General features: G+C 43.8%; 1 non-coding gene across 1 annotated transcript; it reads right to left on the bottom strand.

Moving 5' to 3' along the window:
• Positions 1–9,876: 9,876 nt before the first annotated feature.
• trnas-cga (transfer RNA serine (anticodon CGA)) lies at positions 9,877–9,958 on the bottom strand. Its single transcript has one exon. It is a non-coding gene; the product is annotated as a tRNA-Ser (tRNA).
• Between the last annotated feature and the right edge of the window lie 6,701 nt (positions 9,959–16,659).

The following is a 16,659-nucleotide window of genomic DNA, read 5'->3' as shown; positions in this document are numbered from 1 at the left end:
TCTGCAGGCTCGGCCTTCGTGGCTTCAGCCGTCTCTCTCAGACTCTGACTGATTTGTGTCTCACACTTGTTCAGTGTCACACAGCTCAGAACCTGAAAGCACCAGTCCGACAGCTCCCTGTGCCACCTGACGATAGAGAACAACAACAATAGTATTTTTGTTTGTTTGTCACATATTGTGGCGGCTGTGGCTCAGTGGTAGAGTCGGTCGTCTTTCAATCGGAGGTTCGATCCCCAGCTCCCTCAGGCTACATGTCGAAGTGTCCTTGGGCAAGACACTGAACCCCAAATTGCTCCTGGTGGCATAGCCAACAGATATGAATGTGATATCTGATTGACAGTTGGGCACTTTACGTAGCAGCCTCTGCCATCACTGTGTGAATGTGATATGTAGTGTAAAAGCAGCTTTGAGTGGTCACAAAGACTAGAAAAGCGCTATATAAGTACAGTCGACCAGCACGACCCGCACGACCAGCACAACCAAGAGTGTTGATCTCTGAGTTCTCTAAACCTTTAATGGCTTGTTTCCAGTTGAAACCTTGTGGAACCCAAACTGATACCAAAACCAAGCAATGAGCCTGCTTTGCCTTCAGCGGCCTGAAGAGGGACTGCTGTTCCTCCTGTGCATGATCCTGCTGTTAGGAGCCTGTCAGCAACATCCATGGTGTGATCAGCAGTCAAAGGTCATGAGGTCAGCTGTGAAGACCATGAGCATTTCAGTGAGCCTCGTATGTGTGCTTTCTTATGAATGATTCTGTGTTTGTCTGGTTATTTCTGTCTGTCAGAGAAACTCTAACCTTCACCTTTGAGGAACAGCTTAAAACAACAAACAAGTCAAACAGAGTAAAAACAGCAGAAACAACAAGTACACATCAGAGTCAGTCAAAGCTAACCTACACAGGTGGGTTTCAGGTGCTTTTTGAAGGTGACGGCAGCGTCCAGAGATCGACGACTGACTGCTGAAGAGTGTTGTAAGGCTGTGGGAGGTCTGAGATGTAGGCAGGTGCTTTAAAGGTGATGACAGGAATCTTAGAATGTATTCTGAGTTTGATGGGAGGCCAGTGTAAGGAGGAGCTGGTGTTAAATGGGACCTTTTGAAGAGTCTGGCTGCAGCGTCTCTTTGAGGTCGGGATGCAGCGACGTTTACCTGCTGGAGAATCTAAAGACATTCTGCTGAATGAACCTCAGCTTTCTGTTCATGGAGGTGGAAACAACACATCTTATGTGTCTGTGTTTCTATTGGCTGCAAGCAGCTCTGAGTGAAACTGACAGTATTGAGTGGTAATCCCCCGCTCTAGTGTGGGCCATAACATCAATGTGAAAACATTTAAACACCATCATACAGAGTGAACACGTTGTACAGAATGCTTTGTGACTTTTCTCTGAATGAACGACTGAACAGACGTTTAATGTCAGCGTTCATTTCTTTAACGCGTCGCTGAACTCGCTCGCTTGTTAGAATGATGACGCTAAGATCACATGACAGCTCGAGGTCACAGAGAGGGAAACACTGACAGGTGTTCTGTCACACTACAGTGGACATCTGTTAGATTAGAGGTTTGTTGAACACTGTAACACAGAAGAGGCCACGATGCAGTCACTTCTTGGTTTGCTGATTTTTCAGCCTGTTCAGCATTTGGCCATCGCTAAGAGGACGGAGCTGTCGAGGAGCAACGAGGTTAGGAAGCGCTACGATACCACACTTAGAACCTGTGTGCATGCTCAGCTGCAACAGCAGAGACGATGTTGCAGTCTGATGCTGGTGATGCTACATGTGGTGTTAAAGTCTGCAGTCTAAAGTCCATGTCCTCCACACAGCATTTTCTTCTGGCGCGGCACAAGGCGCACTGGGCGGAGCACTGGTCCAGTTGGCTGGACGAGTTATCTGGTGGATATTTTCTAAGTCATACTTTGGGGAGATACAAGATTTATATCTTTGCCCTGGAAATAAAGATTTTTTAATGACTGGTCCACAAAGTAGGCTCAGCTGCTCATTGGTTCATTTTCTAAATTGACATTAGACTTGTCCAATCACGTCTCCTGCAGGCCTGCTCTGCCCCTCCCCTACCTGTAAAGTTCCTTTCCTTAGGCTGACTCAGTGGTGAACATGTAAAACACCTTTCGAAGTAACATCCACCATACATGAAATTACTTCTCGTTATTATGATTATTATTATTATTACTGTTGTTATAAATGTTGTTATTATCACTTTATTACATTTGCCCAGATTGGTCCAAAGTCTTGAATGCATCACGTTGATTCTTTTTAGTGTCATCCTCTCTGATGACTAACTTCTGAAGCTTTCCAACAGCTGACAAACATGTTCTGTAACAGTGTTGCCACCTGCTGGCTCAACATGTTCTCACAATTCACCAAAAACAAAACATGGTTTCAGTTCGTCAGTGGTTCCACACGAATCAGGGCGACAAACAGATCTTGTTTTTTACAGCTAGTTTTCGGATAAAGGTGTGTCACCTGTCAGAGATTGTCTCTTTGCATAGATAAAGTTACACCTGTAGAAATGTGTTTTAGTTTAAAGCTCCACATTTTGTTTTGTCAAATCTGAATCAATGAAAAATTGTGTTCCTGTTAAATGACAATATATCTCTCACAGATGTCCAGAATAAAACTACAGCGTTACATAAATCATAACATCTTCAGTTTCTTCCCACCAACAACGTTGTCCGTTAACCCTTCAAAGAGCAGCAGCAGTACATGTTGTCTACATGCTACTTGATCTTACAGTCTGCTTGTGATCACAGTGAGTTTTGGGTTGTGGCACCTGGTCATTGGCTGTGGAGACTCGTGTGTGTCTGTGTCGTCTCCAAACGTATGAGGTCCTGTACCCGTTCTATCAGAGGTCGATCGTTCCAACAGGAAGTTTGTTTCTGTGAGCTCCATCACTGCAAATACATTTTTAAACACTACAGCAGATCTAATAACATGTTAAAGGTGTTTTTTCACCATCTGGTTTAAATTGAGCTGAAAACTTCAATTTGAAACTTGTGTTTTATAGTTTTAAGATAAGATAAAACTTTATTGTCTGTTCGCACAGAAATTTGTTGTGTATGACAACATTAAAAAACAAACATCTGTAAGGTCACAGCAATCTTATAAGAAGTAAACCGAGCGCTCATAAGATGAAAATATACAGAGTACACCTGTTCTTCTTCTTCGAGAGAGAGAGCGACAACACCAAGAGCGATTACTGAAACATCAGAGAGATAGACACGAGCGCTGTTCACCACCACATACTGAATGAAACATGTCCCTCTGTGCTGTCAGCTGGTGGACCGCTGTCTTACAGCCTTGGGATTTTTCCAGTCACCACCTTAGTGTTTCAGTAGTCAGATGTGTGAACGAGCTAGGAGTTAGCAACCCTAGCACTAGCTTGGTTAGCAATGTGCATGTGTCAGTCACAGTAGCTTGATATTAATTAATGTTCTAACAAAATGAACAGCAACTCCTCAGAATGTCTTTTAATACAACTGAACACTGAACAAGATATTTTTTCAGATCGCCATGGTAGCCACTTGTCAATCACAGGTAGCCCCGCCCTAAAACATTCCCTGCTTCATGGTGTATTTGACAGTGCACAGTGTAAAATGCAAACATCATATTAAAGGGCAGAACAACAGCAAGGAAATCAGTTGAGCTGTTACATGTGTCAGATGTTTCACTACGTGTAAAGAGTGTTTTTAAACTTCAAAGTCAAAGTTATAATTATGAACAACTCATTTTGTATTTCTATGGTGAAAGTAACTAAATACATTTACTCATTTACTACAGGAAGTATAACTGCAGGACGTTTTGTTGCATTGTTTTATTTGTATTCCACGTAGGTAAATGACAGAACTACTTTCCACCAATATTATTTCTCTCTTCATTTAGACTCTGGATATAATTCAGATTTATTTGATTAGTTTTACACTTCTGCTATACTTGTTTGTCAGTGTGTGATGTCACTCCTTTCTTCCCCAGTTATCCAATCAGAGACGCATGATGTCATCAAGGCCCTCAGGATCGGTGCTGGTGACCCCGACACCTGTGGTCAGCCATCGCTGGACGAGAGGAGATGTACCTGAAATGGAAAGATTATTTTTTGTATTTACAAACTGCAGAACAACAATTACAACAAAGAATTATTATCAATAAATAATATTTTACATTTGATGATTTTTTATTTCCTAAAGCATATCGTCCCAGCCACAAACCAGCAAATGAAAATGTGATTGGCTCAGTCGCTTATAAGAAACGTTGTTGTACTTTTAACTTCGGTGTCGGCTACTTCCTGCCATAGTACGGTGGCCTATGTAGGATAAAAGGCTCCATATGGACAATATGAGCCATTGCCAGCTCTACTGGTGCAGTCCGACAAATACAGACAACACGTGCACAATGTTACTTTACATGTCAATCAGGATAGAGCCGCATCTACCTTCTCATCCAACAGTAATCCACAAACCAATGGGCTACCTCAGTGCAGTCAAAGCTTTGTGTGTGTGTGTGTGTGTGTGTGTGTGTGTGTGTGTGTGTGTGTGTGTGGGTGTGTGTGAGTGAGTGTGTGAGTGAGTGAGTGTGTGAATGTGAAGTAGCTGTTCCCACCTGAAGCCTGTTGTTGTTGTTGTTGTTGTTGGGCCTTCTGAGCCTGTCTTTGACTGTCGTGACTTCTCTCCCTCCTCGCTGCAGAGATTGACAGCGCTGCCATCTTACAAACACTGATTCTCTCTTTGTTGCTTCCAGCTCCGCTGCCAGTGCTCCTGATTGGATGGTTGCTGCTGCTGATGACCCTCCCCCCTGTACTATTGGTTCTTCCTGAGCCAGAGGAGCTGCTGATCCTTCCTCCTGGTTGGCTGCTTGTTCTATCACTGCTTCCTGCACTGCTATATGTAGTCCCGCAACCAGGGCTACTAATGTGATTCCCACCAGTTGTTGAACTGCTCAGCCACCCGCCGCTACCTGTGCTGACACTCCTTTTCCCCCCTGGGCTTGGAGCTCTTTGGCCGCCGGTGTTTCCCCCTCCACCTGATCTGCCTGCACTCCCCACACTGCTCTTACGTCCGCTAGCTGAGCTGTAAACAGGCTTCCATTCACCGCTGCCAGTGCTCCCAAATCTCCCAGAGCTGCTAGTCCTGTGGCTCCCGGATGAGCTGCTTAGCCTGCCTCCACTACCTACACTACTACTGCGCCGAACAACACCACTTGAGCTGAGCCTGCCACCACTACCAGCACTTGTGCGGCTACTTGGTGGGCTGATTATGCGGCTGCAGTTGGCACTGACACTGACCCTGTCTGTGCTCCCAGCACCATAAACTTTCCACTCCCCACTCCCCCCACTAACAAATCTCCCTGCTCTTGTCGTTGGTGGTGGGCTTGTTGGTAATTGCATACCCGCTAAGGGGCATTCTTTACTGTCTACATTTGGTAAGCTATTGCTGCCTGCCCAGCTGCTTATACGTCCAGTACTTCCACCATAGACCTTCCATTCTCCACTTCCTCTGCTGCCAAACCTCCCTGTTTCTGGAGGGCTTGTTGCCAGGTGCAGGGCTGTTGGCAGGCTTTCTCTCCTCTCCGTGTTGGGGAAGCCGTCACTGCCAGCCTGGCTGGTGGAACGTTTAAAACTGCCACTATTGACCATCCACTCTCCACTCCCTTTGCTGCCAAACGTTGTTGATCCTGGTGGGCTTGTTGCAGAGAGCATGGCTTCTTTGTTTCTTGTACTGGGTGAGTTACTCTGTCTTCCAAGACTGCCTCCATAAACTATCCACTCTCCACTCCCTCTACTGCCAAATCTTCCCGGTTCTTGTGGGATTGCTACTGGGTTTGTTGCCACAGCTGGGCCTTCTTCTTTACCTTTGCTGGGTAAGCTAATGCCACTGTCCAGACTGCTCTTGCGCTTAAGACTGCCGTAAACCACCCACTCTCCACTTCCTCTTCTACCAAACCTTCCTGTTTCTGGTTGGCTCGTTGCCGGGAGCTGGGTCCCCGATGGGCTTTCTTCGCTCCTTGTGTTGGGTGAGCTTGTGCTTGTATTTCCTGGACTGCCACCATAGATCATCCAATCACTACTGCCATGCCTGAATCTTCCCTGGACCCCTGCTGGAGCATTAGCATCTGCATTATCACTAACTTTACCGGATGGATTAGCAGCCAATCCACAGAAACTAGCCGGATCACTAGCCATACTGCTGTTAGTCACCATACCTTTTGAATTACTAGTCCTATCGATAAAGGTAGGTCCCCTACAGGGAGTCTCCTTCTGGTCTGCTGAGCCATTCGTGCCTCCTTGACTGCCACGTGGATTCTGGACATTCTTGATGTTTGTGATGCCTCCTGTGAATTTGTTCCCGTCTCTGGGATTTGGAGTATTTCCTACACTTCTCCGATACAGGCCCCCAAAACCAAGCTGTTCCTCTTTGTCTGCTATGATACTACGACCACCTGGACCACTGATCTCCATACCTCCTGGACGGTTTTCAATCCCTCGACTGGTTGGTTTGTAAATTACATTTGTACCATTCAGATTATCGTTACTCCCAAAACACACACTGTCACCATGGCTAAATGAAATAGTGACTTTCTTAGTCTTGTCCTCTTTTGGCGAAGCTTGATCTCCACTGAATGACAGGGACTGGCCTTCGTCTTTTGTCGTAAGAACATATTTCTCGACTGGTCTCACATGTACCTCGTGTGCCTCAGTTGGACTCAGGCATGTTTCCCTATCCTCTTCTTCATAATTTGGACTCAGACACACCTTGGCCTCGACTGGACTCAAACATGTGTTGGGGTCATTTGGGCTGAGAAACATTTCTGGGTCCTCTGGACTCAGAAGAGAATCACGACTTCTGATATCTAGATCAACTGGGCAAAATACTTGATCATTCATGCTCATTAATATCTCTGTCTCGACTGGGCTCAGACATATTTCTGGACTCATGCTTGTGGCTGGCTTTGTTAGGTTCATGAACTCACGGCCTCCTCCTGGACTCAGAATCTCCTCAGTGCTGGATGAACTCAAAGCCACCCCAGAATCTGTCCGACTAGTAAACTTGTTTGACTCTTTGGTGCTCAACGATGCTTCCAGATCTGGTAGATTACTCTTAATGTCCAACTCAGCAGGGGTCACCTTTACCTTGTTGATATCATTGAAACTGTTGACTATCTCCGACTTGTTCACTTCTTCTTCTTTCTTCAAAATCTTTGCACTCTCCAGGTCGACATTGTTGTCTGTGCAATGCAATGCAATACTTGATCCTGTATCTGAATCCGCCATGAGCTTCTTTTCTTTGCTACTGGATGCATTGGACACCAAACTCTGATCTACATCGAAGACAAGTTCTTCTTCTCCCTCTACTTCTTCTTCTGCCCTTTTGTCTGGTCCTTCTACATCCTTGTCATCCATTAGGGATAACTCGCTCGAGAGTCTACTCTGACTCTCCTCAGACATAACAGCATCTTCCTCCATAAACTTTACTGGCGTCTCCAAAATGTTAGACCCAACCTGTGCCGGGTCCTGGTTCCTAGCCTGGACAGAGGGCTTAGGGTAATCTATTTGATCTGACATCACACTATCTGCCTCTTTCTTTACCTCTGCAGCAGTCTCTCTGCTGGGATCAGTTTTGGTCATACGTGTAACAAAATCTGGTCCTTGCTTTACTTGTGATTCTGCACAAAGAATGGCTTCTGTGATCTCATTTTGAACGTTTGTTTCTGCTGTATCAGTCTGCAAGCCAGCTTCAAAGATACTCAGTGTGGAAGGGAAAGGTTCTGGTTTTGCCTGAACAGAAGCACTCTTGACAGATTGTTTGTCAGGAACCAATGTGGTGATTCCTTGTGCTGTTTTGCTCTCATTGCTCTCCTGGCTACCACATGAAGCAGTTTCAATGACGGATCCTGTGTCTACACCCTTCATGGCTTTGTTTTGTACCCCAGTGGATGCATCAGATAATATCAAGTTCTGATCTGATCTGCCATTTAGCAAACCACCTCCTACTTCCACTACTTCTCCTTCTGCTGTCTTTTCATTTCTTTTGATATCCTTGTCATTGATCAGGGACAACTCACTAGAGACCATCTCAGACCTAACAATACGAGATCCAGAGACAACACATGCTGTGGCGCTAACCTCCTCTGCCTCCCCAACAACCTGCGCAGTATACGGTTTTGCCTGAACAGTAGCACTTGTGGCAGATTGGCTGTCATGAACCAACATGGTGTTTGAAGTATTGAGCTCAGATTTAGAGGCCTTGCCAACATCTTCTTGGAAACTTTGGCTAATCTTAGAACCAAGAATGAACGAGCTGCTGAGACCACCATCTTCAGAGTGAACTTTATCTTCCACAGGGCTGCTGTCAGGAAGAGCTTCTGCCCTCCTGTGTTCAGACTTGTTAAATGAGCCTGTCCGATTTGAAGTGTTCACTGACACCACTGTTTGTCCTTTTGGATGCCTGCTGTTGACCCTGATGGCCTGGCATGTGGTCATTGTTTCTGACAGTGGAGCAACTATGGTTGTTTTTTCAAGAGTTCGGATGTTGTCTCTAGAGACAGTGTGAACCTGATTCATGAGATTCCTTCCCTGAACACGGACTGTTTTGTCCACTGTGATGTTTCTCCTAAAGGCAGAGGGGCTGGATGTGGCACAGTGAGATGTGATTTTAGTCACAGAGTTTGAGTGAAGACCTGAGAACCTGTGAACATATGCAGACAAGCGGGATGGTAAGATTTTTGTTCAATGCACGACAGTATGAGAAAAGAAGCAGCGGCAACACAAATACACCTGTAATTACTTCTCAGTACTTTCCACAAAAGGTCGCTGTAATCTGGTACTAAGTTCAGGAAACCGGAGACAGATGGTACATTCAGTGGATTCAGTCCTGATGTCTTTGTACCTGTGTTGACTCAGTCCGTCCAGCAGCCTCTTGTAGTCTTCTATCTCTGTCTCCAGTCTGGTCTTGACGTCCAGCAGGGCCTGATGGTCTGCAGCCATGTGAGCGGCAGCCTGCAGCACTGAGTCCAGGTCTATGCACAGCCCGTCTGCTCTCTGCTGCAGGACCTCCAGCTGAAGGACGAAGGACTCGGTCTGCTCAAGGCCAGAGGCCTCCAACATCATGTTCTACGCAGAGAGACACGTACGATGATGCATCCCTTTTCTTAACAACAACAATACTACTGTCAATGTACCTGCCACCATCACTTCCTGCCTACATTTACAGATGACTATTGTAATATTGTTTTCTTCTTTTAGGCACTTTTGCATTAATCAATACACTTGATATTTTATATTTATGTTATTGTTTGATTTTGTATTATTTGTATTGTACTGTATTTTTTGGGCTTTCTGTCATTTCCTTGGGGATCAATAAAGTTTGATCTTATCCCCCTGCAGCTCGAGGATCTTTGTTGAAAAGGCAGCACGATGATGTGACAGTAATACAGACCTGGGCCCTCTGGCAGACTGGAGACTGGAAGTTACCATCTGACTGAACATTTGAACCTTTGTGGAAAAACCCTTTAATCTGATTTAAAGTGCGTCATTATGAATCTGTCACAGCACAGCGCTGTGAGCAGGGTTTGAACCGTCATGACGCTGTGCTGAAGGTCGCCATTTGTGTGTTCGGTTCACTGACCCCTCTCACACACGAGAGAAAGACTGTTTGTAACATGATGTGACGGATACTCCTCTACACCTTCACTCCCCTACAGCCGTATCAAAACTGGATTATGCTACAGCTAATGCTAACATAACATGAAAAATAACAAATGGGTCGGCCTAAACCCTGGTACCACCAGGAGAGGACCCAACACAGTGACTGGAATACTGAGATATTCACAATCACCGCAGCCTTTGTTGTCATCACATCGTCGGCTCTGTCCGGTCGCTGTGAGCAGGGTTCGAACCTGCGCGGGGAAACCCCATTGGATTTCGAGTCCAACGCCTTAACCACTCGGCCATCACAGCCGCCACCACTGGGCCTGAGTTTGCCATTTGTGCACTGGGTTCACTGAACCATCGGGCACATCACAGCCTGAATCTCTGTGGAGATTTCATCTTCGCTCCGTTACATTCACTGAGGCTAAAGCTAACAGGTCACAGGTCAAAATATCATGCTAACAAACTGAGTCTGACACTAACAGATACCAATGTTTGACACGCAGAAGGTCCGTGTTTCCTGCGGCCCGTCCAGTCTGTCCACATGTTCAGCATGAGTCTGGTTCTGGTTCTGCTCCAGGTTTCTGCTTCTGTTCTCAGAGCTGCTCGCGGTGGTTCATGTGGGTCCCTCTCTAAACAACAAAGAGTACACTCCACACCTGCTCCGTCTTAAGTGTCTCAGATAACTTTGGTTATGATTTGGCGCTGTACAAGTAAAATTTGATTAATTAATTGATTGATTGATTGATTGATTGATTACCATTTTAAAGATGTGTGGTTACAATTGAGACCATCATGTTCTTGCTCTTGTTGTGCAGCACGGTGCTGGTCTCGGTTAGAGACTACATGTTAGATCGAATTGTTGTTCTGTTAAAGTATTAAAAGGTTTTCAGGACTGGAGCCTAACCAAACATCAGGACACGCTAACGTTAGCATAAACCCTGACAGGATCCAACACACTGCCAATGTTATTATCAGCAGGGCTTTTTCTTATCCAAATCCTTTTATAATGCCAACACTTCACCTTATAAGTAACAATACATCACTCCTACAGCAGGTGCTAAGCTAGTTAGCCAAACCTAACTAGCTAACAAAGCTAAGTTGCTAAGTTTAGCAGCAGATAATCATAGTGCAGAAGTTTTATCTCACCAGAGCCTGCACTGTTGTTAGTTCTTCGTCCAGACTCGCTGCTGTACTCCTCAGCTCCTCCAGCTCGGCCTGAATGACCTCTGACCCTGCTGCAGGGTCAAAGGTCACCTCTGGAGAACTCAAGTTGTACGCCTGAACACACAAAACTTCTCATTTTCACTCATGTTTCGTTTATTTCAAAATAAGAGCGTGCTCCGGGTGTTTGTGTACCTGGGTGTTGAACCAGCGCTCGCTCGTCACGCTGCTCTGCCTCAGGTCGTCCAGCTGCCGGGTCAGGTCTGAGGACACAGCAGTCTCCACCTTCACTGCAACCCCCCCTGACACCTGGGCCAGGAGACCCTGCATGTCCTGGACAGGTAAACAGGAAACATGAGGTCCATGCAGTTTGTTTACTTTAATAATAAATAAAAAATAACATTAAGGGTACATGGAACATTCTAAATAATGTAATAGGGAACAAAATTAGATCAACAGATCTACCCAGTCATTTTATAAAAGACAATAAGGTGATTAAAAACATGAATGAAGTGGCTAATGAATTTAATTATTTTTTTGTAAACATTGGGCCTAGCTTGGCAAATGACATTACAAAAAAACATGGACAAACAGGAAGTAGTTGGAAAGGGGAAAATAAGGTGCTGCAGTCAATGTTTCTAGGAGAGGTGAGTGAAAGTGAAAAACTATCAGTGGTAGCTAAAACAAAAAACAAGACATCAACTGATAGTGATGGAATTGACATGAACATAGTAAAAAAGACTATTGATTGTATAATTAAACCATTAAGTTATGTTTGTAATCTTTCATTTAGAACAGGTGTTTTTCCGGATAGGATGAAAATAGCTAGGGTCATTCCACTTTTTAAAGCAGGAGACAAACACAGTTTTGACAATTATAGACCAGTATCAATGCTATCACAATTTTCAAAAGTACTAGAAAAATTGTTTGTTCACAATATTGATAGTTTTATGGAAAACAATAATTTATTGAGTGAGAGTCAATATGTTTTTCTGACAAACCGGTCTACAGGTCTAGCAATAATGAAAATAATAGAAGAAATCACAACAGCAATTGATAGACATAAATTTACAATAGGGGTATTCATTGATTTAAAGAAAGCATTCGACACAATAGATCATTCAATTTTAATCTCTAAGTTAAATACGTATGGTGTGAGAGGGGTGGCTCTAAACTGGTTAACTAGTTATTTAAACAACACACAACAATATGTGCAATTTGCTGGTAAAACATCAAACTGTATGAAAATAAATTGTGGGGTTCCACAAGGTTCGGTTTTGGGGCCGAAACTTTTCATTTTATATATTAATGACATTTGTGAAGTTTCAAAATGATTGCAGTTTGTTTTATTTGCAGATGACACAAATTTCTTCTGTTCAGGAGAAAATTTAAAAACGTTATCCGAAAATATTGAAAATGAAATGGTTAAAATAAAATCTTGGTTTGATGAAAATAAGTTATCGTTAAATTAAAAAAAACTAAGTTCATGATTTTTGCTAATAAAAGAAAGGATGAAGTCTTATTATCTATTGATGGAGTTAACATTGAGAAAGTACCTGAGTTTAGATCTTTGGGAGTTATAGTGGATGAAAAACTGACATGGAAATCCCATGTATCATATGTTAAAAAAAAAGTGTCTAAGAATATTTTTATTTTGAACAAAGCTAAGCATGTTTTAGATTGTAACACAATGAGAATGTTGTACTGTTCACGTATACTGCCTTACTTTATTTACTGTGTAGAAGTGTGGGGTAACACGTATATAAGCAATATAACGCCATTGTTTTTATTACAGAAAAGAGCACTTTATGCATAAAGTTGAATATAGAGAGCACACTAATAGATTATTTATTGAGTCAAGATTATTGAAATTTAAAGAAATAATAGAATTGCAGACATTATTAGTTCAAGGCTAAAAACAGAGTATTGCCAGAGAACATGTGAACACTGTTTGTGTTTGCCTCAGAAGATGATCATCACAGGAGGTTTGATTGTAAGCATCAAGTTGCTCGGACCACTTTAAAACAAATGTGTATTTCTGTTGTCGGTGTGAAACTTTGGAATTCTCAACAGAAGGATTTAAAAGGTTGTAAAATATCTTTCAGTTTAATAAATGTACAAAGGGACAAATTAGACAATATGCAAATTAAACTTAACTTTATTTCTTTTGTTCCTGTAATTATTTTACTTTATAGGTTATTTTGTTTAATGATGTTGTAATCAAGGGTGTAGATAATGGTGTAGGTTATTGGAAATGACAGACCATCTAAGATGTATTGTGTTCTAATAAGGGGGCAGAAAAATAATAAGAATTATATTCTCCTTTCTTTCCTTTTCACACATGAAGGGCATTGATTTTTTATTTGAAATGTGTATTGTGGATTTGTGTACCGGCTTTGTGGTATGTTGTGCATTTTTCATGAAAGGAAGGAATGAATAAATAAATAAATAATCCAGGTGAGTTACCTGTTGGTGTTGTATCTGCAGCTCCTTCAGATGCTGTGATCTATTGTTCAGCAGACTCTGAAGCTCAGGCAGTTTTTGGACCATAAGCTCCTCCCCCAGCAGCCTCAGGTCACCAAGCTCCGCCTCCAGACAGCTACGGCGCTCATGCTCCTTTTCACACCTGTTCACACAGCAAAGGATGATGGGATACATCTCAATGTGTTATATGTAAGTGTGTTGAAGGTGTGTTTATCTACCTGACATCCAGGTCAAAGGCAGTTAGCTCTGCACTGAGCAGCTGCAGCTTCACCTGAGCCTGGGCCGAGAGACAGTCACCGATCTGTGAGAGAGAGAGGACCTGGGTGAGGTCGGGAGGTCGGGAGGTCGGGAGGTCGGGAGGTCACCTTGTTCACTGAAAAGCTTGTTTAGCAACAACAGTTAGAAGTCACACTGCTTCTATAGCAGCAGCAGTCATGGGACATGTTGTGCGTTCACCTGGACCTGACTTGTTGGTGGACTAAACTTGGAGCACGCTTTGACCCGTTGTTTGGACTTTTTGGTCTTGACTTGGGACTCGTTAGTTGACACTAGGGTCCTGACTTGTTGGTTGTTGGTCTTGACTTGGGACGTGACTTTTTGGACCTCGCCTGAGACCTGTCAGTTTTGGCTTTGGGCCTGACTTGGGGACTCGTTGATCTTCACCTGGTCTTGGGATCTTGTCGGAGCCTGACTCGTCGGTCTTTGCTGTGATGTGACTTTTGGACTTGTTGCACCTGACTTGAGACGGGTTGTTTTTGTCTTTCGACTCGAATCAGGACTTGTTAGACTTCAGACTTGTTCACTGTGAACAGACGTGTGAATGTTGGTTTGGAGATTCTCAGCAGCGTCGGGGAAATGTTTAAATGTTGTGAAAGTTATAACGGACGTGACTGATGGACTTCAAAGGGTTAAACAGTGTTCGTGAGGGTGAATGTGCCGCAGCCTCCGACACGTGTAACGAACAGGCTCCGGTCCCGACAGGTGTCTATTCAGAGGTAATCGCTCAGGAAACTTTCTGTTGTTGAAAATCAGGTTCCATCTCTGACATGTGACTGACAGTCAGACGTGACTCGTCTCCACATGTCTGACCTTTTAACGCACGTCTGAACCGGCCCGAGACGCTCCGAGTGTGACATCATCAGTCTACCTGCAGAGCCGCTGCTGGCCTTCACCTGTGGTTTTTATTGCGTCTTTATTTTGACCCGGAGCAGAAGATTTGACTTCACGTATTATTTAATAATAAATGTAATTATATATTTTATTATTTCACCATATTCTAGTTTAAATCACGTTTCCATTTTGTCCTATTTCATTTATGAGAATGTTTAAGTTTTGCTGTTATGATTGATATCATTATTGATTATATTTATTGATTATACTTTTACACACTATGATGAAGTGCTGAGCGTGTACAGTGTGGAGAGCAGACCTGGTCCTGCAGCAGGGACGCTGTCCTCAGGTGTCCGTCCAGCTCTCTCAGCTCACCGGGACACTTCCTGTCCAGCTCCTCCTGGATCTGACACTCCAGCTTCTGATTGGCCGCCTCCAGACACTGAACCTGCATCCACCAACCAGAGGAGACAATTAACTATCAGCTTTGATGATTGGTTAAAAAGGAGCTCCTTGTTTTTCTGTGTGTGACCGCTCTGTGCACTGTTCCTGGGTCTCAGTTCATCAAACACTCTCCAGGTTTCAGCTCTGCCAATGCAGAACTCCATTTAGAAATCTGCAACTTCTACTTCCTCTTGCTCTTAATTATAATGTATAAACTTGAGTTTCATGCTGACGGTGGATTTATGTGGGCAGGTTTTTGTGTCTTGTTCCTCGCAGCCCAAATGAAGGAAGCAGATCAGAACTTTTTGTGGGTCCTTTTACTGAGCGTCAAACTGTTGGAGCCGGCGTGCCGAGGCTTTTCAGGCTTTTCTTGATTTCAGAGACCGAAGTTCAAAAACGTTTTACAACTTTCCTCTGGAGACTGAAAAAGTAAATGAGCTCAAATTGACTTAGCTAGCTAAAACCTGCTTTAACACACCTCAAACACTTAAATATGACTGCTTCCACATGACGGCTTTACAGCTAACTTGTGAGGAAGTGACTGAAAGACCTGAAAGTTAAAGTTGTTCTCCACAGGAATAAAAACGTGATGCAGAAACACTAAATCAGTTTGTAAAATATGAATCTGATCAAGGCTACGAAAACAACGAATTCCACTGCATGCACCGTGCTCCCTTCAGGGACACATCGAGAGAGATGGTACTCTCAAGTTTAGCTGCTCTAATCAACTTTTACTAATCAGGTAAAGATCGATCAGTTAAAGATCGATCAGGTAAAGATCGATCAGCTAAAGATCGATCAGGTAAAGATCGATCAGAGACGTAAGGATTTAGTGTGTTTAACTTTGTGCATCAAAGAATAAAAGCAGAAATACAAAGTCATAACACAAACACAGTTCTTGTTTCAGATTGTTAATCACTCAGAGATGTCAGATTCATGTTGTGTGTTTGTGCTGCTGTTGGATCCATCGGGGAACCAGTCATGCTTCTCCTACCTGCTGCAGGTACGAGGCCAGCCTCCTGTTGAGCTGCTGCAGGGTGACTTTCTCTCTGGACAAACAGAAGCTCCTGCTGCTGTCTGGAGCTGCAGCAGGAGCCGTGCTGTAGTGCACCACACCTCCTGGACCATGATGAACACGGTGACCCAGAGCTGCCTGGTTTGCTCTGCCTGCACGGAGAAGCTGCCACATCTCAACACTCACCTGTGTGTCCTTTCACACCTGGACTCATCTATGCTCCTGAACATGCACTGCTCCTTTAAAGGCTGACTTTCTGCAGAAGCAAAGATTTAAGTTGCTCTGCCTTTGTCTACTGCTGCACGTCTGAAAGGGATCTCTAAGCCTGTCTAAACTCCCCGCTGGTTGAGAGGCCCTCAGGTGTACCAGAGGGTGTTTCTGTCACAGGTGTGTCAGGACTTGATGATGCATAAGTTAAATCTGCATTAACCTTTAAATGGTGATATTTAGAACAGGTTTCAGCACGATGGCAGCCCAACCCTCTGAGACTATTTTAGTGCTCAGTTCCCAACACATAATAATAAGAAAAGAACATCACGTTCTCACCTGCTCTGCAGATGTTCTGACCTGAGGGCCAAATGGCGACTGTTCAAAATATATTTTATATGCACGACTGCTTCCCCCATTAAATCATCTAAATATGAGCTCATGTGTCATCAGTTGATGTGCAATGGTTACACTCAGTTCTGCTGCTGGAGCCATCAGGTAAAGGTTGTTTTTCACCTCATGCATCAAACAATATGAAGCATATTGATTATTAAACCAACACAAACCCTAACCCAATGAAATCAGC

The sequence above is a fragment of the Semicossyphus pulcher genome, unplaced genomic scaffold (assembly GCF_022749685.1).
Source record: "Semicossyphus pulcher isolate SPU_LCO1_2020_fin unplaced genomic scaffold, fSemPul1.0.p SCAF_48, whole genome shotgun sequence".
Taxonomy (NCBI): domain Eukaryota; kingdom Metazoa; phylum Chordata; class Actinopteri; order Labriformes; family Labridae; genus Semicossyphus; species Semicossyphus pulcher.
Note: the sequence above shows the minus strand (reverse complement) of the source record. Positions and strands in the feature narration are given on the sequence as shown.